This window comes from Convolutriloba macropyga, chromosome 9 (assembly GCF_964194025.1).
Source record: "Convolutriloba macropyga chromosome 9, txConMacr16.3, whole genome shotgun sequence".
NCBI classification, from domain to species: domain Eukaryota; kingdom Metazoa; phylum Xenacoelomorpha; order Acoela; family Convolutidae; genus Convolutriloba; species Convolutriloba macropyga.
Genome location: NC_134476.1, coordinates 32,583,261 through 32,606,378, shown reverse-complemented (window position 1 = coordinate 32,606,378; position 23,118 = coordinate 32,583,261). Strand labels below are relative to the sequence as shown.

General features: G+C 32.8%; 1 protein-coding gene and 1 non-coding gene across 2 annotated transcripts in view; one reads left to right on the top strand and one right to left on the bottom strand.

Moving 5' to 3' along the window:
- The window catches only part of LOC142345738 (tetraspanin-3-like), a 550,337-nt gene that overhangs the window by 333,075 nt on the left and 194,144 nt on the right, over positions 1-23,118 (top strand). The gene's annotated exons all lie outside the window — the stretch shown is intronic.
- Positions 9,921-9,992, bottom strand: Trnam-cau (transfer RNA methionine (anticodon CAU)). The gene has a single exon. It is a non-coding gene; the product is annotated as a tRNA-Met (tRNA).

Here is a 23,118-nt window from a genome sequence, read left to right as displayed (position 1 = left end):
CAAAGGGTTGTGATCCTTCAGCTTACTGAAGAAACATTCATAGGGGGGTAGAAAAGCCGCGTCAAGTTTGTTTGGAGAATCGAACCATTCATATGGGAAGAAACCTTTAGTCTCGCTGGTCTTGTAAGCTTTGAGGAATGAATCGAGAGATGTAGCTTCTCCAAGGAAATTTAGAATGTCAAGGAACTGCACGTCACCGAACTTGAAGGAAACAGAATGATTTGCCTTTTTGATAACTGTAGGTTGAATATCCCGTTCATGAATGAGATAAGGTAGAAGGTAGGATTTGATGAGATTCAAATCGTACTTTCCACTATTGAATCCAAATACAGGAAATGTGTTGATATAACGCTCAAAGTGTTGTTGCAAGTCCAAAAGTTGATTTTTCTGCATTTGTAGGAACTGAGTAGACATATCAGCTTCCTCCTCCTCCTCAATACACTCATCTTCGAAATCAGATGCAGGATTTGTGCAACCTTTCTTTTCGTTCATTTTTTCAAAGATGGCTTTAACTCGGCTATTGATTATCTCTTGAATTGATGCAAATTTTGTTTGCATTTCGTTTTTACTCTTGTTAGCTAACTCCTCAAGAGCTTCGACAAAAGAAATAATCAGGTTCTTAGGGTCTTTGTCGCATAGAAACACAGGTTCTTCAATCAAGTTGGAGGAAATGGAGACAGATATTGGTTCATGTTTTCCAATCCAATTAGTTGTATATGTATCTTTTAGCTTTTCAGTGGGAACGCAGATAGATTCAAAGTCAAAAATAGCCAAGTTTTTGAACAATTTTTGATCATCGTTATAGGAAATTCCAAATGCTTCGAGTTTATCAAACAAAGTATCGCGCAGAGCATACACACTCTTTGGATAAATATGCTGTACTCTGTTTTTGCAGGATTTTACATGACGGTTGAAATTACTTACGTACTTTATAAATGTATCGCAACTGGGGCAACGGAATCGTTAAAAGAATGTGTTAATATCATCCACCTAGCATATATGGTTGTTGTATCGCAGTAAATCAATGTTCTTTTCGTACATTTCAACACTTCTTCTTACAAGTTCTCCAACGAATTCTCCTTCTTCTATATCAATATCATATATAAAGATGTTATGCTTTATCGCATTTTCAACTAACACGAGATGATCGATTGATACTCCCCTGAAGTTGATTGCATCATGTCCGGATTCATGAAGATAAGCACTAAACAAATTTGCTGCATTCGTTTCCAACTCAGATGATCCGTACAAGTGAACAGCTATAGCTCTGAACAGGCAAAGATAAGTAACTGTTCAGGAAGAACAGCATCGATACATCCCATTGGAATGTTTTTTAGGAGAGCGCAGAATATTGTTACGTTAGTAGTCAAAGCAAATCGCCACTTTGTATTTTCCCTCTCCTGTGAACACGTCTCCACTAGATCCATTTTCTCTACTCTGTCTTGAAGAGAGATCAAGTCGCCTTTTGAACAGAGCAAATGAGATTTTTCAAAGAAAGTGTTGTTCTCATGCGCATAAAAGTATCGATACTCATCTGTGTCCACATTGCGCAGGATAAAACCAAGAGCCAGATTCACTTTGGCAGCACAATTTAATTTTTCGAAAACTTCTTTTAATTTCTCGTTGATCTCATTGGGATCGAGCTTGGACAACTTGAAGTTAAACACTCGATGTCTCCCATTCTCCCTTTCCGTATCATCAAAAAAGTGCTGGCAAGCACTAAGTTCCTGCTGCAATTGCTCGCTGTTTTGGTCTAGCTCCTCTGATTCTAGGACTTCTTTGAGCTTTTCACTCGATTTGGTCCCAACTTTTGTCGAAGTTCCATGCTTTCTCCTCTTGTGTTGTTGAAGAGAGTAAAAACTTGGGAACTCTTCCAAGCACACAGTACACACAGTACTAAGCTTAACATCTTTTGGGGCATGATGCTCGGCAAGATGATAATTCAAGTCTTCCTTCTTCTTTGTAAAAAAGTTGGGACATTTGGGGCATGATAAAGTCCCACTATCACAAGACTGTTTGTGTCTGGCCATATGCTTTTTCACCACCATTTTCTCGCACTTTGTGCACTTCACCGGGAGATTTCTATCGAGAGCAGGCATTTTTATGTTAGTTCAATATGAATTGAGTAAAATTCACGTAAATTGCGGAGCAACTCAATCTGAAAAAACAAAAAGTATAATGATTTAAAGCTGCTATGTAACTTTGGTACTCGATGATGACTCATCCCTTCCATATATGGAAATGACGTCATTTCTATTTTTAGATTCAGGCGTCATGTCAGAACATTCTAGAAGATTGATATGATTCTAATTGCGACAGTTCTGCATATAATTAACTAGCTTTCAGTTTAAATGTACAAATTCGAAAAATTGCGAAAAATTCGAACTTTACATTTTTTTTCTCATTTTCTTCTCACTCTTATTTGTTACACTTTACTTGAATTTTTCCATACAGATTTTTTCACTAAAGAAATTACAACCAGAAAACTATTCTTTAAAAATTCACGATTGTTACAGTATTTTGTATAGATTTAGTCCAAAATTTTGTATCTCAAATATTGATAAAATTTACTGCCTGAGATCAAATTTAGTTTTACTGAAAATAGAAAATAGTGAATGAATGTGCTTCCAACACAACAAGAGAGAGAGAGAGAGATCAAGAAAAAGTTTCCATCTATTATTGAAGAACAAGTTTACGTTGTACAACTTAATTTTGTTGTAATAGAACCTCCCGCCCAATCAGACTTCAGCTTTAGAAATCTAATTCTCAAGATAAACGATTTCATTTTATGCATTGCTTTTTCTACTTTAATTTTCTTTTATATTAACAGAGTTTTACTTGATACCGTATTCATTTGTGAAAAATGTTGATCAAAATTTACAAAAGAAACGAAGGAATCGCTGATGCTTACAGAGAAGACTAAATTGATGTTGACTCTTATTTCTTTTACAATTTTTTGGACGTTTTTACTCAAAACAACAGAATTATCCGATTTAGTAAAGGATTTGAATATGCAACCTTTTCTATAAAAAAATTCGAGTATGACGACAACATAACGAAAAAATCTTTCGATTTATCGTCAGAACTACACATCAATAAGTTTGAAATGCTCTTCATATTGAATTATGTCCCAGAGATAATGGAACAGTACAGAAATTTGTCTCAATCTAATTATATCCCAATTCCTGAACCGGTAACAATTACTTCATCTCTGCAGAGTGCGCTGTTCTTTCATTATTACAAGGACTACAATGCAGAGGGGGTAAGAGCACGATTTGGAATACGACTCCCCAACATTTATATACAAAAATTTAGTTCCAAATTTGGAACATTTTCCGAAATCGATTTGAGATTCAACGAGATGGAGAGAATTTATCAAAGCTTGACTTTTTTGGTCAATTACGTCAACTCATTTCCTCTAACTTATCCATCTTTGGCTGTTAACTAGGGTAACACGTGTAAAAGTTACCTTTTTTGGTGTTTATTCAGTATTGAGCTTACTTGTTTCGGATAGTAATGTTAGATTTTCTATGAGTTGATTCCTTCTTTGGTAACTTTACAATTGAGACATTTCCTTTTCTGGAAAACAACGTCACTTTTTCTGCTAAACATTACCCTTTTTGGAAACTTTGTTCTCATTGGTTGGAGTTTAGTATAAATAGAGCTGAAAAATTCACCCAGCATCACTTGCTTTCTCTTCTCTAAAAACAACATCACCTCTGTCTCAACTACTTTTGACTCTAGTCTCACCACATTGAGAAATGGAATTTACAGTGCAGAACAGCAGCCTTCTCTACTCAGTTTCTTTAACAGAGGAGACTGCTCGGATCAGCATCAGAGACCTGTCGAATGGTCTCTACGAGTCAATTCTAAACCTGCCTATCACAGTGTGGCACATTATTGAGCACCAGCGACAACAGTTTGACACATATCATCAGGGGCAGGTTCCAATCACGGAGAATCAGCTTGGAACTCACACAATGGGTCACGAAGTTGCTGTGATCAGTGGGCATCACTACTCTTACGTTAACGGAACAGATTTTCCCGACAACTACGTTGCTGGAAGCTTTCAGTACACATTTCCATGGGAGGAAGGACAGATTCCCAACAACTGGTTTAATACACCAGAGACAAGTCAAATATCCAGTCCAGAACCGCAAAACAGCCTTCTCCAGATAGTGAGCAATGCTGGCAGCAGTGAACAAAGCGAATTGAGCGTTGATACTAGCACCACGTGGTCATTTAACGATCTGGAAAACTTCGATCCAGCTCAGTATTATAGTTCGACTGATATGTCAACTACACCGTCAATGACAACCCCCTCCATAGAGGACGGAACAGCTCACAACCCCATTGTGCTGACTCATGAAGTTCCGGTAACCCCCATCAGTGTTCGACCTACAGAGCCTCCAGCAATCGTTGAAAGAGTCCGTCCATTTGGCAATGAGATTCAAAACTTGCCAGACCACGTTGTGAGAACTCTTTTTGAATGAACCTGATATTGTAAATTTTATACTTGAATTACTTGTGGTGTATTTATACTTTTGTTTGAATTCATTTCTTTTTTAGTTGAACTTTTTCTTTACTACAAACACTATGCAAGCTATGTTGAAAAAAAACACAGCAATTTTTTTTGTCAAAATTTTAAGAACAATTTGATAAAAATTCTGTTTCTTAACAAAAACGGTCGTTTAAAAATTGATTTTTAAGAAAAAAACTGAATTACTTTTTCAATTTTTAATAAAAATCTTTCTTTTAAAAATTGATATTTATTGAAACAAAACAAATTCGAAAGTTGTCATTGTAAAATGTAAAGAAAATTTCTTTTATTTGCGCAAAATCATACCATAAAATGAAGAAAAAGGAAAATTTTTTGCGTTTTTAAATGACAGTTTTTGAAAATTTTTTCGACATTCAAGAAAACTTTTTCAATTCAAAACTCGATATTTAGCAGAAATTGTTGAAAAATTTTTCGATTTTTAAGAGAAAAGGTTGAAAATTTTTTCGATATTTAATAAAAAAGTTGTTTGAATTTTTGATTTGTAAGAAAAGTTTTTGAAAAATTGATTTTTAACAATATGTTAATTTAAATTATAAAGGTAAATACAAATCACAAGCAAGAAATTATATACTTTATTTTCTAATTTCAAGATACAAAAGAGGATTATCAATTATGCCATGTCCATCTAACAAACAATCAACAATCTTTATAAATTCACTCTCATACTTTGAATTTCTAAGGGAATGCACCCTATCTAGAAAAGAAGATCCAAGCGTTTGAGTACTCGCAATTGTTTGCTCAGCGCGTAGAAGGTGACGCTTGAACTTCTTTCTGCTCAATCGTTTTTTGGAGATACTGGGCAGTTTTTCCACGTACTTATTCTCCAAGTTGTGCTCTACCGCTCTGGTTAACTGAGTAAAGACCACTCCTGACTCTTCTATAATGGAACCAAAGAACTGATGTTTATAGAGTGTGTACAAGCAATCAACTGTTTGATAAACATAAGACAAATTTTCCATTTTCTCTAGTATCTCTTTCACTGAGGATGAAATGAGAATAATGCGGTAGCAACAAGTCTTTAATGGACAAAAGTTGTCATTATGAGCGGCAACGGAGTATTTTTTAGTGAGTAGATAAGGTTTATACTCCTTAACTGATACAGAAATGAATATTGTCTTGTCATTAAAATCTCTGTAAAATTGAGGTAAAACCTGACACATTATTGCTGCCATTTCTATATCGCGATAGCACTATAGAACCTATATATGGAAACAAAAATTACGGTAACGTAATTTCTATTTTTAGAGGTAACAAGTTCTGTTTCCATAAAAACCCATTTTCGAAATGATACAGTTCAAGAAACAGAAGGCTAAAAAAATTCGTTGTTATACTTGTTCAAAATATTTCAAGCACTATTTTTCTTTAATGCAACACAGACGAGCTAAACACCAGGATCCGTTTGAAATTCTGGTTAAAAAATTTGCGAACCTCAAGATTTCCGATTAGATTACCCTATAAGGAAATAACGTCATTTAGCATACCTTTTATGGGTATACATGACGTCATTACCATAAAAGGAAACTTTAAGTTATTGAGAGGAATTGCATACAAATACATCATTTATTTTCTCTTTCACTCTAAGCTCAAGTTGTTGAAATGTCTCTCTCTAAAGTATCACCTATTTTTTCGAGTGCTCCTTCAATGTACACTCAATCCTCACCAAAACCAGGGACTGATTCGGTTCCTTTTTATATGGACTTTGGTTCCAATTCAAAAAGATTTGGGAGATTTACTATGTCCCAGATTTCAAGAAACGGACAACTTTATACTGAACCAACCTTCCAAGTCTTTAGAAAAGACAATTCTGGGACTTTTGAAAAGTACCAGCAACTGCGAATTGGAGACTATGAGTTTAAGAAATTCTGCTTCCTCAAGGAGGATCTTCTCAATGGAGAACTGGAGATGAGAGAAAACCAACCCCAATTCGACAAAAACATAGGAATGGAACACGTGCTGGAACAGAGTCACAAAGTGAGAGAGATTAGCATTGGACGAAATCGATGACTCTATGTTACTTTCCTCCAATACATCAAGGACAACCCAGCTTCAACTTATACACAAATTCGACTTTTGTCGAAAGGAGAACAACGAGTTCAAACAAGTGACATATGTCAGCTACACTCTGGATGAAATCAAGGAGTTGATACAAAATCTGAAGGACTTTTCTAATATTCAACAATGTACATTTCAATAAATGTGTAATTTTATAATGTATTTGTCTTTTTAATTCATACTATTTGAATCATTTTTCTTTTTTTCAAACTGAAAATGAGTTGGAATATTGGTTCCTCCAGAAATATTTTTCTGAGTCTAAGAAATAAATCTAAAGTATTCCACGTTAGACTTCACTACGAAATAAAAGAGTCTTCTTATACAGTTCTTGAAGCTCTAAATTTTCCCAAAATTGATAAACTTGACAGTGAGTCCAATTTTTCAGAACTAAAGTGGGTTATTCATAACGGGTTACGACGCACTACTTTAATATATCAATCTGATAAACACCAAATTTCCATTTCACAACATCGTTGGAACGGAGTTCAAAGAAATGACGTCATTTCCATATATGGAAGTGATGAGTCATCGTCGAGTAGCTCAAAGTTACATATCAGCTTTTAATCATTATACTTTTTGTTTCTTCAGATTGAGTTGCTCCGCAATTTACGTGAATTTTACTCAATTCATCTTGAAGAATAATTTTGTTCCGCGTTGTTTTTTACTCTTTACTCAATTTAACTTGAAATGATTTACTGGTTTTGTTAAATCTCACATTGAAAAGCTAAAAGTTCAAATTTTGATTGCTGAATATAACATGATTAACAATAAAACTCTTGATTAGTCAGACTTTTTCTTTTCTCGTATATTCTCAAATCTTTACGAAGAAGAGTAAAAATTCATCTTTCTTAGCATTAGACAACAAAGAACAATACGCATTAAGCTATGGGTTTGGAAAATTTTTCCAATTCCATTCCTGTTCAGCAACTTCCAAGGAAGGATAATGGATCAGTGGAAGAAAGTGATAACGAACAGAGGGAACAACTTACAAAATTTCATGAGTCTGAGAATTTCGAGCGGAACTATCTTTTGATATCGGAGACGTTGGCTTTTAAACTATATGGATCACAACAACTGGATAAAAACACAGATGAGGTGATTAGTGCTTTCCTCTGTTGACGATCCTTGCAATCTGTCTAGACGATGAGTCGTCGCTGATTATGGTACCCTTTTTTGACATTTCAAAGACAAACTGAGTTTCTCAATGCATTAAAACAAAATATTTGCTTTTGACTTTGTGATGCATTCTAAATTTAGCAAAATATTGTTTTCAATAGTTGTACTTGATTTTTATTGATATCTAATTATTATATGTTTTTCAATAACAATTATATTATACTACGAATTTTAGGTGTTAACTGCTTTGAGCACTGCTAGTTAGTAAGAAAATGAGTTTCATATAGCCGATTGGTTGCATTTGTAAAGTAAAATTATTGTTATTTTTTTCCTAAATTATCTTGTTAACTGATTTTGTAAATTTTCTGCTCTAAGTTTTTTGCCACCTAATATTGCAAACAAGTGACTTTAAGAATTTTTAGTGTAAATTAATGTTAAACAATAGCTTTAGTAACACTATTGGCAGCAATCAATGAGAGAAAAATTACATCAGAAAAAATGTTAGGATTCTGCTAAAGATAATTTAAATGATTCGAAATCCTCCTTTGTAGGAATATTTTTTTCCTGATTTATTTTAACAGTATGACATAAGTACGTACATTTTATTTCAATGATTTGGTTGTTAGGCTAGCCTGAACAAAAAAAAAGCAAATTGTCAACAATTTTACTCGTTTTTAGCTGGAAAACAGTGTCAATTGGAAGATTGTTCTTCTTGATAGGTAAAATCGTTCTACTTAAAAAAATCTTTTGTAAAATGACATTAGGTTTTCGTTCCTGCGTTGGTAATCAATCGGTTAAAATTTGGTTATGCCCAAAATTTTTCATCTCTATAACAGATTAAACACGGTAGCAAGCAAACAAAAAATTATCAATATCATTGCTCTGTATCCAAAATAATTCCAGACCTTGTTATTTAGCATGAAAAAATTTAGCAATGTTCTTCTAACTTTGTGTTGACAGTCTAATCTTAAGAAAAATTTGTTGAATTTGGTAGGCAAGCTCCTATAGCTTTTTTTGACTTTCCAGAGATATTTTGGAAAACAGATTATAATTTTTACAGATATTATGCGACGAACAGACAAATTTTATGTCATATGCAACGTTTATTGTATGAGTTTCGTACTTCTTCTGTTAAATTTTGCAGCTCATCTATATCACGTAGACGAATAGTTGAACTAGGCGCGCAAAGTCCTTTGCTTTCATTGCCTGTCTTGAGAAATTCTCGTGGAGAGCCATATTTCTTCACAAAATTTGTTTCCAATCAACGCATTTTGTAATAGTTGACAAGAAATTGTGTGCACTAGTCTTTCAGCTGTCTTTTTTCTGATCAGCTTTAATTTGTAACAGAATTGGTTATAATTGATGGGCGAAAAAAAATTTTCATTTTGCATTCGCTTTTGTAAAGAATTAAAAAAAATTTTCAAGTATGTTTCAATTTAGTAGAGATTATGCTATTTGATATCAATTTTGCGTGATTTTGACCCTTGTGATTGTATATTGGTTGGACAAATCTGCATCACATAACAAATTTTTCACTCTGACAAAACTTATATTGCTTTAGTCGACTTATAAGTTGTTGATCAGTATTCTGTGGTTTTAATATAGTATTTTGCTCATATTTTAATCTCGCTATATCTGAACTGGTTTAATTCATTTGTTTTATGAAAGTCAGTATTTTCAACCAATCATAATCAAGTACTTAACTTATTCTAGAACATATGGTAAAGAGCACTCTATTTCAAAAATACATTAAATTGCTCAAAATATCCTTTTTCTAAATATTTAGCATAGATTCAAGCCAGTTAATCGACTAAGCACGTTTTAAAACTAGCATTTTATTGAGTGCGGGTAGTAGTTCTCATGTTTCGACGTAAATTGAGTGCAAGAAACAGAATAAAAAGAACATGCTGACTAATAAAGTCGATATTATTTTTTTAACAATTGTGACTATTACTCAGTTAGCTACGCAAGTTGTTCTTCTTATCGACTTTATTAACCCACTCGGGTAATTGTGCCTCAGTTTCCTGATACGTTTTCAATGTCAGTCTTAGATTGAAGATGTATTTTTATGTGTTTAGTTTATTTTGTGTCTGTGATTTTTTAAGTTCTAGTTTATTTGCTTTTCTATTATTTGACGTTTTTCCAAGTTTTCAGCGATAACGAGTTCACTAGTACTGTGACAATGTCAGATTAGCAAGAGGTAGTTTCGATCTACCGACCTCTGGGTTATGAGCCCAGCACGCTACCACTGCGCCATCTTGCTGTTTAATGTCGGCTATACATCATCTTAAACCATCTAGGTTAAATTGTGAATTTTTGACTTCAGTTTTCAGTAAAACTTTCGTAAAGTTTGATTCGATTTAGCAGATTTTATGCTGTTTGACATCTTTTGTGCGTAATTTTGAGCTTTTTATTGTATTTTAATGCTAAAAACTGTACCACATAGCAAACTACTCACTCTGACGAAAGTTGTGTAGTACTAGTCAACTTTTAAATTGTTGACCACTTTTATTTGTTTTTATATTGTTTTTTCGCTAAATGTGTCATCTGTGTCTGGTTATGCCCTGTTTCAACTCATTTGATTTTTAAAATTGGTATTTTCAACCAGTCAGAATTAGGTATTTGATCAAAAACTAGCTTGAAAAGCAAAAAGGAGGCAAAATTTAACAAGATTTCTGCAAAAATTCAGCAAATTTTTTGTAAAGTTTGATTCGATTTAGCAGACTTTATGCTGTTTGACATCCTTTGTGCGTAATTTTGAGCTTAATTGTTTTTTCGCTAAATGTGTAATCTGTTTCTGTTTATGCCCTGTTTCAACTCATTTGATTTTTTAAACTGGTATTTTCAACCAATCGGAAGAGAGTAATTAGAAATTATTGAAAAAAAACAGCGTAAAATTGTACAAAAATCTCAAAAAATCTCAAAAAATACCCCTGATCTTATACCTAATCTAAATACATGTCAGCGGCTATGAATAATCTTAATACATGTCGACCGCTATAACTAATCTTAATACATGTCGACCGCTATAACTAATCTTAATACATGTCGACCGCTATAACTAATCTTAATACATGTCGACCGCTATAACTAATCTTAATACATGTCGACCGCTATAACTAATCTTAATACATGTCGACCGCTATAATTAATCTTAATACATGTCGACCGCTAAAACTAATCTTAATACATGTCGACCGCTATAACTAATCTTAATTCATGTTGGCCGCTATGACTAATCTTAATACATGGCGGCTATACACAATCTTAATACATGGATATTCTATTCCTAATCATAATACATGGAGATTCTATTCCTAATCTTAATACATGGAGATTCTATTCCTAATCTTAATACATGGAGATTCTATTCCTAATCTTAATACATGGAAATTCTATCCCTAATCTTAATACATGCAGATTCTATTCCTAATCTTAATACATGTACGCGCCTATACCCTATCTTAATTCATGGAGATTCTATTCCCTATCTTAATACATGGAGGGGGACCCTACTCCGAAAATACCGCTATAGCCTATATTAATACATGGGGTCCCCACCCCCCCCCCCCCCCGGGGACTATCACTCACTCTATTACTACTAATTGTTAATAACATGTTTTGTGTAAATTTACAAAAAAGACTCGGATCAGTTTCCAACATGTACCTTAACCTAGACAAACTGCACGGCATTGAAATATCCAGGAAAACTTTTTACGAATTAACAGAAAATCAATGATTTCTGAGTAAAACACGACAAAATCGCCTAAATTTTTTTAACGGTGGGCTTGATATAGAAGAACTCCAATCGAAACTACAATCATTCAACTTTAACAATATATGATTCCAAAGGTGGTGTAGAAAACGCAATCATCTGAAAAAGATGAAAATTGTTTAGGTTTTTATATAAAGAGGACTTTAAGTTTCTATAAAGAAGACAATTATTTCATAAATTTAGATTTCCTTTTTCATGAAAAGCAACCTATGTCCTGACAATCATATAGAGGTATCCAAAAATTTACTTTCGAAGGTTTATAGACATAAAGTTGAATATTGATTCCAATGAAATTGTTTTGAATTTTTTTCATTTTATTTGACTCTGTTTTTGTTCGTTTTTTCATTACTCTGATTTTTAACAATTGATGTGACTAATTATGTCATCTCTCGAAATTTTCTTGTGACAATTTTTGTAGAGACTTTAATCTGATGATGCTGGAGGCGACGTTCATAAAAACTATAGTCCGTTCCATTGAATGATTCTCCTTTTTCTTAAATTAGAGCCCAAATAACTGCTCGTCTTTTATGTTTAGCTTAAATTCAAACGCAAATATTTTTTTTACTCGTTTCAAAAACGCATGCTCATTCTTTTTTCGCAAACCGATCCAAATATTATTTTTGTAAATTTGTACTCAAAAAAGCCAACCAAGAACAAGCTTTCCAATTTTCGGGACATTTAAACTGGAAATTCTTAAATGTTTCCGATTCAACGAGACTTGTAAGTATATCCAAAACTACACTTATGAACACCGGTCAGAACAATTGAAACTGCAAAGTAGTTTGTTTGACAATTTTTTGGAAAGAATTAGTATCACCGGTTTTGTTTTCCTCGGAAATGGCTGTTTTTCATCTATGCTTCCAGAACTTTGGTTTTGAGATAAATTATTAATTAACGTTAGCATGCTTTGCAGAAGAAAAATTTTGGACCGTGGTACCTGAGAAACAGTGATAAAATTCTTGATACTATTATTTAGAATGCTAATTCTGTAATTATAAAAACGTAGTAAAACAATTGTACTTTGTTTATATAATGATAAGAAACCTCCCATCTGACCAATAAAAATGCTCAAAACGGGAAATTTCTATTATTAATGACCACGAGAGGTCATGTATCAAAGATTAACAATAGTCAGATCCTGAATATGCTGGTCGAAATCAAACAATTAGTGTGCGTAGAAACTGGCAGAAAAACTTAATTTCACTAAAACTGAACTCATCAATAATTTTACAAAGCAAAAGTGTCAAAGATACGAATAATTTCATACGTGATGACCATATCGCTGTCACGAAAGATGAAAAATTAGCAAATGAACGAAACGTTTGACATGAAAAACCTGAGTGAGAGAAACAATGAGCTGCAGAGAGAACATCTCGTCTTGCTACAATAACACCACAACATGTAGAGTTTGACTGATTGTCGTGTTGTATGATAATTTGGACAAAGAAGTCGCTGTACATGTCGATCCAGTCCTCTAACTTTGTCAAGTGCAAGCCGAGATTAGGTAGTTCATACTTCTCTTGTATTAACATCATCAATATTAAAACGTCTTTAAAGGAACTTCCCCAGGCAAATAGGTTTTGTGTGCGTATCGAAAATACAAATGACTGAAAATGAGAGATAAACTATACAGTAAATGCTTAATACGGATTGGTCAGGTGGTAAAAACCCGTTTTCAATAAGGTAAGTTTAACAATTTAAAGTCTGCCATTCGATCGACTTGTAATTTGATCAAGTGTTATATTTAAACAAATAATAGATAGAGAGATCGCTCCCCGTCTAGTTTCTTTTTTCTAGTAAGTTCTAAAGGTTATAGATTTTTTCCTGAACAAGATTGTCCTTACAATTCAATTTTGTTTCGGAAGAGAATGGGTTCAATGAAACACTTTTGACAACTATTTTTCAGCCATTTAATAGACCATACACGATATATGGTTTTCCGAACACAATTTAAAATTTGAGCAAAAGTATTTTTTCCAAAAAAAGAAGTCTCTAAGCGTAATCCAGGATTCCGTCCAGTTTGACATACTGTTTGAGCAGTAAGTCTCTTTGGTTTGCGGAAAGTCCACAATTGTAAAGGATCAATCGATTTACGTTATTAAATACGAATAACTCAAAAAACTTGTTTCCAAATTGAACAGTTTTATTAATTTGAGTCCATTTAGAGTTTGTTATTTTAAACTTTTCAGTGTCTACGATGAGCTCATTCTTTTCAAAAATCAATGACTGCCCCTAATTTGTATGCCAAAATTTGCAAAATGGGATCTTTCTCTTCCTTAGCAAACACTACTGTATCGTCAGCAAAAAGTTATCGAACATTGCTTGATTACTGAAAGTAAGTCGTTTATATTAAAAAGAAAAAAATAAAAGATTCAGATTTAATCTTTGGGATCACCACATTTTGACTATTCAAATGTGAATATTTAGTATGTCTATTAAGATATAATTTTGATTGTTAAAATATGACTGGACTTATTCGTATGCTCTGGAACCATAAAACTCTAGTAATCTCAATAAAATTGAGTGACCAATCTTATCCAAATGTTTTGTGTAATCAGTCAAGCATTTAGTAATTTTATCTTTTCAGCCAAAAGATTTTCTGTTTTCGCTGAACAAAAAAGAAGAGCTGGTAAGCAAGAACGATGGGAACCAGAGCTACACTTCACTGGAGGAAACAGTTTCACTTTACAGTAATTTTAAAAAAATAGCTGTGGAGATGCATTTCTAAGACTTTTTTTAGACTGGTAGCAAAGTAATTGTTCTGTAATTACGTATGTCCTTATTGACGCCAAATTTAAAGCTAGGTGTCACAATAGCTATCTTTTATAAATCAGGAAACACTTCAGTTCACAGCATTGTGACAAAATTCTCAACAAAAAGTTGGCAAATTATTACTGAAATCATTTTTTTTCACAACTACCACGATCTTTTCAACATTTCTCAAAGTGTGAAAGAGCACATAAATGGCTTCTTTTCTAATATAATTTTTAGTTTTTTCTCCTTTGCGTTTGCTATGGAAGTAGCCAGTTTTTTGCGATGGAACTGGAAAAATTGCTTTGGGCTTCAACCATTGTTGCGGATTTCGCTTTGTTCGCAGAAAAGATTAATATTTTTTTACTTTGACCCTATTTTTTGGCAGTTCTCTTATTTTTAGTCGAAAATATTATTCGCTCATCTTGTTAAAATAATTTGTTTTAACTTTGATAGAATTAGAGCGGTTTTCTGATGACGGATTTTTATTGTTCTTTCAAGGGGTAGCTATCTCCTATTTTTTCCTTAAGAGCTTCTTGTGTTTGATAGTAATCTACTTTTCTAGTTTTCGAGTTTCCTTTTTTTGAGAATACCACTGGACAACAACTATCAAAACTCTCTAATTTTTTAACTCTTGAAGAACCCAAGTACTGTTTCATGTTCCCAAAAACAATTTATTTTTAAACTCTAAATTTCAATTGCAAGTCAAGGATCCTCTAATGCTTTAGAAATCTTTTAAGGGAATGAATTTAGCATTTTTTTCGTTTTCTTTTTTTCTCCAAAGAAACAAGTGATTGCATGATGGTCACTTATTTTGCCCATCTCTGTTTAGGGCTAGAAACAGTTTGTTTAAAAAACAGCCTAAATTTTTCGCGGAGTTAAAATAAACTTCAGTAATAGAAAATTCAAAGAAAGCTGTTTTACTTTGAGCATGCACTCCTCACGTTACAAAAAAGAAACACGCTTACAGCAGTCAACTTATTTTTGAGCAGAACCATTTTGATTTAAAATTAAGAACTCGGCCAAATTTTTGTGCTCTTTTTGTATCCAAAGTTTGGCCAAAGTTTTAGCATGATAATGAAAACATACTGATTTTTATTGAGGGACCTTTTTGATACGATTGTCATGATATCAGTTATATAACAAATACCTATCTAATCTTAGCTATTAAAATATAAATATTCTAATCTAAATTTATGCAAAGCGTGAAAATCTTAAGAATGTGAATAGTTTGGCCAAAGTTTTAGCCTGATAATAAAAACTTACTTTTATTCAGGAAATTTTTTGATGCGATTGTCATGATGTCAGTTCTATAACAAATTCCTGTCTAGTCTTAGCTGTTAAAATGTAAATGTTCTAATCTAAGTTTATGCAAAGAGTGAAAACCTTAAAAGTGTGAAAAGTTATGAAAAGGTTTAATTGTCAATTTACAAAAAATGCAAATTTTGAGAGAGCTTCAACGATAGCTTTAGCTGTCCAATGAAATGAATTTAGTATCTCGGCGCAAAAGATATTGATCGTCCAAAGTTTGTCCGTCAAAAACGGTCTCCAATGAAAACAATTTAAAGTGGGCCTTTAAAGTGGGACTTTTCCTCGACTTGCTCTATGTCAATGAACCTACACCCTTCTCGTTTCCATTGAGCTGATCCGCATCCAAAATAAATAGCAACTGAAAAACTATCCAATTCAAAGTTGTCTTTCTCATTGATTGCAATATTTAACTAGTAAACTGAACACAAATAAAATATAACAAATATGGCGCTACAAAAACTTGGTTCGTAATAACTTGTGAGATATAAAATGGTTACAAAAAACTACTATAGAAAATCTTATAGCCCTAATTTATCTTCCTGTTGTCTTGAGGATGGTATCATAATATAATATAGTAGAGAAATATTTAAACCATCCGCCAATTTGACCTAGATCCCAAGTCTTGTTAATATTTTTGCTAAACGTTGTAAACCTTGGTATGTACGGTTTAATTTACCAATTTTCAACGTCTATCTTTATTCGTTATCAATGTGTGAGTGAAACGTACAATAGTAGCTTTGTTTGAACATATTTTTAACCCGCAAAAGCCATGCTAAAGTATGTGGTCATTTATAACATTGTGTTGATCAATAAACAAAAAAAAGAATTGGAATTCTTCTTTGGGAAAAACAATGAGCAATTTGAATCTGCTATAGGAAACTTAAATTACTAAAATTTGGTACTTTTTGCCACAGTTCTAATCACTAAGAAACTAGAGAAAACAGTTTTCGACTTGAATTTTACTCCATGTCCTTCCATGAAGAAAATGAAGAAAATTTTTGTCGAAATAATGCTTTTGTTTTTTAAAAAAAATGAGTGGAGAAATTTTTAATTTAGATTAATTACGCTCCCCTTGCACATTAATTTGTGATCCCTGATCTGCTCATTTCTTCAACACGTAGAATTCCCCCCTTTTTTGTGAAAACACAGTTTTTGTTCTTTTTTATACTTTTTTTATAACGATGCAGATTTTATTTCAAAAGCCGTTTTTTTCCTTTTTGATCATTTTTTTTGATATTGATGATAATAGAAGTTTATCAGAAAATGAAAACAAGATAACTTCAAAAAGTTAAACTGGCTCTTTCTAGTAAATATTAAAGAAAAACTACACCAGAAAAAGATAAAACAATAAAAACTACCAATGGCTCAGTTAAATCAGCAGAAATATGTGCTGTTTTTTGCAGAGAAAAGCTACTAATATTTATATAGGTTATAAGCTTCTCAGACAATGAATACGATTAATCCAATCTATTGTACAATTGAAAATTATTTTTCACAATTTGATTGAAAAATTTGAAACATTTAACTTGTGCCTCCGCATTCTATATTGTTTTCTTGGAGCTATATATACCACAGACCCTGAGTTGTATTCATCAACTAGGTTGAAATAGGTCCGAAAACGCTGATAATCAGAAACATTCGATAATCAAAACATTTGATAATCAGAAATCTTTTATAGTTCACTTTTTGCTAGAAAAGTGTTTTTAGGGCCTGACGTAATTCATTTTATTGTCCAGCACGCAACAGAAGCACATGATGCACTACAATTAGCTCAAATTTGCATATCTGTTTTCCAGACTGAATCGCTTTTTGTAAAAATGCTTCTTTTCTCAATTTTAGAAAAATTATCATAGGATCTACTCATGGAAATTCTAAGACGTTTTTTATTTTTGCTCTTCCTTATATGTCACAGAATACTTCAATATCTTCGTTTACGAAGATATCGATACTCATCCTTTGTAACAATCTCCTCAATGAAAATATTGGCCTTCGATATTTTTTGTGAACACGTTTTAATAATTGACATATCCCTTCAAACAATTTTCAAGAACATAAGCAATATACCTGCAAGAACATCGGATGCCAGAGAAGCCTGTATAAAGACGCATCCGCTGAAGAGATTTAAATTTTTGTTACGTTAATCGAATACTGATTGTCCTATTTTTCACAACGCGAACATTTTGAAAGAACGAGTTGGCAGTATCAAAATTTTGTCTCAAGGAGTAAACTATTATGTCTCTATCTACATTTACAATTCACTAGAAGGTGGCTTAGCCCTATTATGTATCGTTTTCGTATTTTCTTTGGTTGTTTTGTCTAAATTTAACTAAAGTCTTTTTTTCTCTGATTGTAATAACCTAAACTCTTCTTCATTAAAAATTTTGATTTGGAAATGTTTGGTGCAGACAATATCACTATTTAATGCTTTCCTAAGATTCCTAAGATCTCATTAAAGTTCGTTTGTGTGGAGTTCCCTCACAGTGCATAGTTTATATTTCACGCACAGTTTTTTGACTAAATCTTTTCTCTTCAAAGTTAAGATAGTTCTCCGAATGAATCTTTGGTATTTTCAATTTTCATTATCTTTGTTTTATTTGTTTTTCCATAGTATAATACGGCGTTCTGAATAATTGGTTGAATGTAGAAAAAAATTATTCTAATCAATCATTCACCGTAAAAAAAAAATTTTACAAAATTATTTTTGTACTATAGCTTTTGTAATTCCTTTTAAGTGCTCTTCAAACTCTAGCGTTTGATCAATTATTGAACCTTGGTACTTGGAACTGCGATTTTTTTCTTGTATATCAACCTTAAGACTGTTGCCAGAATGGCAAGGAAACTCAACTATGTTTTGTTTTGACGTATTAATCGTAAGTTTATTTTCTTCAAACAAAAAGCTTTTTTCAAATTTTCATCGCAATTAAATTTCCAGTATCAAGTGTGTAGTTCTGATGTGTCGTCTGGATATAGTAACATTTGAATTTTTGAAAATTTGTCTGGATAATCTTTTATATAATAAAAAGAGAATGGGACCGTGTATAGAACCTTAAGGAACCCCTATCAATTTTTTGGCTGCAGCGATGACACTTTGTGTTCTGTTGGAAAGATATTCTTGCAAAATTGCTAACACTGCTCTTCTTAAACCGCAATCTGCACACTTTTTTACAATTTTGGACCAAATGTTTCGAATGTTTTCCTCAAATCAAGGATTTTGCTGATAGTTTTTAGTTGATTGCTTTTATTAGTTCCGATTTTTCCGATAACATCTGTAATTGCTTCTACAGTACTTCGGTTTTGTCGGGAACCAAATTGCTGGGAGTGCAATAGATTAAATTTTTCTGGAAGAGAAACTATTCCTGTTTTCAATAGCCGTTCAGAAATTTTGCTGATTAAAGGGATCAAAGATATAGGACAATAATTGCTGCAAGTTAGATTGATTCCTGACGTAAGTATCCAAAATAACTTCAGCTATTTTTAAAATATTTGTAATTTTTTTCCCGGATAGCCCTGTTAATCAGAAAAGATTAAAATACTGATTTTGGAATAGCCAGTTGTAAAAGTCTTTTGTTTATGCCTTTAAAATCTTCAGACTTACTGTTCTTAAGGCTACCAATACAGCTACATAATTTAAGAGCACTTGGTTGTTCAACGAAAATGGATGAATTACTCTTATCATTCATTTTTTTTCACGTTGGTCGAGAGAACTGATGAAAAGTTTTTACCAATTTTAACAATAAATTTGTTCGGGCTATTGGCGTTTAAGTTATTTATACAGAGCTGCTTATTATTTCCGTTATTCTGGAATTTTTTCATGATTCTAAAAAGCTTTCGTCTTTGTCCCAGAGTATTAATAATAAGATAGTGATAATATTTTCTTATCGAATCGTCGACCAGTTTCTTAACTTTGTTTCTCTGTTTCTGGCAGAGTTTTCTGTTTTCCGAAAAAGTAAACCTTTGTAAAACCTCGTCTTGTTTGCCGGCGCGTTCTTGATAATGTTTGTAATCCAACCCATGTTTTTGTTTTGATTTAATTTAAATTCGGTTTTCGTTTGGAAGAAATTTTGAAAATGCTCTGCTTAAGGTGAGTTAAGTTATTTAAGGTGAGTCTCATTTGCAGTTTTTTCCCAGTCGCTCATTAAAAATTTCAAGTGGGATATTTTCAACTTAGATCTCTTACAAACAGATCTGTTTTGCCTAGAACGCTGAAATGTTGAGTTATACCGTTTTGGTCATTGTCACAGTAGAGTGTAAATTCGGCGAAGCACAAATTCTTCCCAGCTATAAGTTCTACTAACCATGATGTCGTGAACGAAATGTTCTACATACTAATATTAAAGTCCCAGCAACCAAAGTTCTCGGTAGATTGTCCCGATATTCATTGTTTCTTTGAAAAAATCTGGGCTTGTATTAGGTGGTTGATACACAATTGCGAATGCAACTTGAGGTTCAATGTCGGGTGCTAAAATGGTAAGCAGTTTTAGAGAATTGCTGATTTCACAACGCAATACCTCATTTTCAAGACTATTTCTAGGGTAGATTCTAACAGCAGCTCCTCGTTTTTTTCGATTGCATAAAAACTCCGATATAGTTTACTATTTGGAACAAATTTGCATTGATAATTTCGGTTGTCCTTTTTTCAGTTAAACCTAGAACCAAAAGGTCTTCTGCAGACCAATTGAGATAGTTCATTAAAATTTTTGCTCAGTGATCTTATTATCTGCAGTAGAAATAAATTAGACATTTTACCATCTAGTTTACTTTATCCATGCAAAACCATTGCAATAGTGAGAAAAAATCATTGCAATATTGAGAAGTCATTAAAAAGTTTTAAAAAAACCTAGTTTTGTACATATTTAAAAATCTTTAAAAATGCGGAAGTTGCAATTTTTTTTCTTAACTATAGATTAATTTTTTTCATAGGTTGTTTTAACATGGAAGTGGCAGAAAAAAAAACAACATATGTATTATCACAGAAATCGCAGAAACATAATTGCACATATTTCTGTTATTATTCTCAAAAGCAACCTCAAAAGTTTTTTCGCGAAAGTCGAAGAAAAACTTCCTGTCTAGTAAAGATACTTGTTGTCGCTGTTGTTGTTCCGCGGAAGTCGCAGAACAAAACAATGACGAATTAACAGTTAAAATCAACTTTAATTTTTCTTAAACAGAAAAAAAATTAAACACCTCTCTCTTGTCTTTTTTTGAAAATCTAGTTTACCTAACCAAAAAACGTTCCAGAAATATACTCAGATTGCTCAACCAAGAATCTTACATAGACGACAACACAAAACTGCTTCGTAATGGGAATAAAAATAGTGAAGTTAGATTGTTAGAGTTTTTCTTCTTTTTTATGTTTCGGCTAGGCAGTTTTTGTTAATCATTTGACTTCTTTCTTCCAGAGACATTTTTCATAAACTTCAGCTCGCAGTCTGGCCTCATCCTCGAGATCATGAGTTTGCTTCCACTCGAGTGTTATTGATGTTTTTGCATTTTCATAACGTCACAGAAGCGCACGCTTTTCAGATTCGGAGAATATACTTTGTTCTACTGGATCAGGAGGCTCGTTGATGTTTATATCCTTTTCATTCAACGGGTTTTCTATACCTTTTAGTTGGCGTCGGTTTGTCATAACAAATACCTTCATGAAATTGATTAAATTTATTGATCACATTGGGCATAATTCCTGCTGGTATGTGTTTGCAAGAAGGGATAACATGATTCGCCACTTATGTACTATCTGTGATGCATTTAACATGGAATTGTTTTTCAAAAAGTTCAATGATCTCCTCCGCAAACGTTTTCTTTTAAAGGGTGTCAAAGGAACGGTTCAAGAATTGCACACCATTTTTTCGTGTATATGCTTCCTGATCGCGGAGTCGATCGTCAGGTTCATCGACAAATTTTCAAAGCCTCTAACCCTTTGTTTCCTAACTTTATTTTGTTGTGGAATCACTCATTCAGAATTTTGATTTTCGATAATCTACTTCATGTTCTGTTCCTTTGGGTTTGGTCGCACATAATTGATAAAAATATAAAGTAAACTGTTACGGGGTCAAATTGTTCAAGGGATTGCATCTATAGTCTGTCCCATAAAGTTGAGATAAGTGAACGTTCGAAAAACGCCAAAAACGTACAATTGAGCATCAATATGGTCATTCGAATGTCAACGTTTTTTCCGTTAAGTTTTCATTCATCAAGTTTTTCTACATGGTTTAAAGTTGACCTTTGAATTTTGAACTCTAACCTGTGTTTTTTGGAACGTTCGCTTTTTTCAACTCTATGGGCACGCTATATTTTGTTCTTTGCAAGTAAGTTCAAATCAATGTTCGCATTGCGTGGATGAAGCAAAAAGTAAAACCAATGTAAATTCTCTCGCTGCATGATGCGACTGTTTTCGATCTTTGCTCTTTTCGTTCATGCAAAAATTGCAAAAAAAATGTTTTGCCGGGCAAAAATTTCAAGTTTCGCCGGCAAATGTTACTTCGTTAATCATAGAAGATACTAAAAATGATTCAAGGTAACTGAGAATTTAGCTTCATTCTAAGTTAAAAAAGAAAAAGACTCTCTTGGAGTTAATTGCAGACGACGTTATTTTTTCTCTTAATAGGATTTGAGCTATTTAATTTAGAGTGTCAAGACATATATCTCTCCGTCAACTCAAGAAATTAGTAATCAATGACAAACAGTGCCGCCATAACCTGAGTTTCAAGCAATTGTTTATTGAAGCGACATAAACAGTACTTCACTATAACGTAAATAATTTGGATGCTTCAAATAAATTGAATAATTTTTCAGAGTTTTTTAATCTGCTTCATAGTTTGTAGCCTCTACCTATAGTCGTATCGCTCACACTAAAATATCGCACAAACAATATGCAAAAGCACATCTCAAGATCAGTGAATGAAATCTAGGAGGAAATTGTGGAAGAATGAAAAATGGAGAAATTTACCTTCAACTCAAAGTTTGCTTGCGTGAATATGATGTTTCTGATAATGGTGAGTTTTCTTAACAGGAGAAAAATAAATGTTTCATTGACAAAATCTGAATCACAGTAAGGGTTCCAAGTCTAATTATTGCTGTGCTCGGTTTGAATATGCAAACTTTTAATCATTAGTATGGATAATTACAAGGTGACAATGAATTTTACAAGGTGACAAATTTTCTTCAAAGGTGGAAAAGTTCAATCAAGTAGTACTAAAAAATTCATTGATTTAGCTAGAAAAACACAAGTTGCTTTTACAAAATTTTTCATTTTTTCTCAAACTCTTGCAGGATATATGTTGTATCTTAGGATTGATTTAATAAATAACTTTTTGTTTTAAACATATGCAAATTTTTGTCTATAGTTGGGCATGCTTGAGTTTCGTCTGAGGGCTGAATATCATCGAGTCAGGCATGTATAAAGTTTAAGGTTTTTTATATGCATTTTGACGTCCATAGATGGAAATAAGAGAGAATAGGAACCAAATTATAGATATTAAAATAAGTGAAGGAAACTTTTCGAAAATTAGTTTTCATTGTAATACCTACCAGTTAGTGACCTAACCTGTAT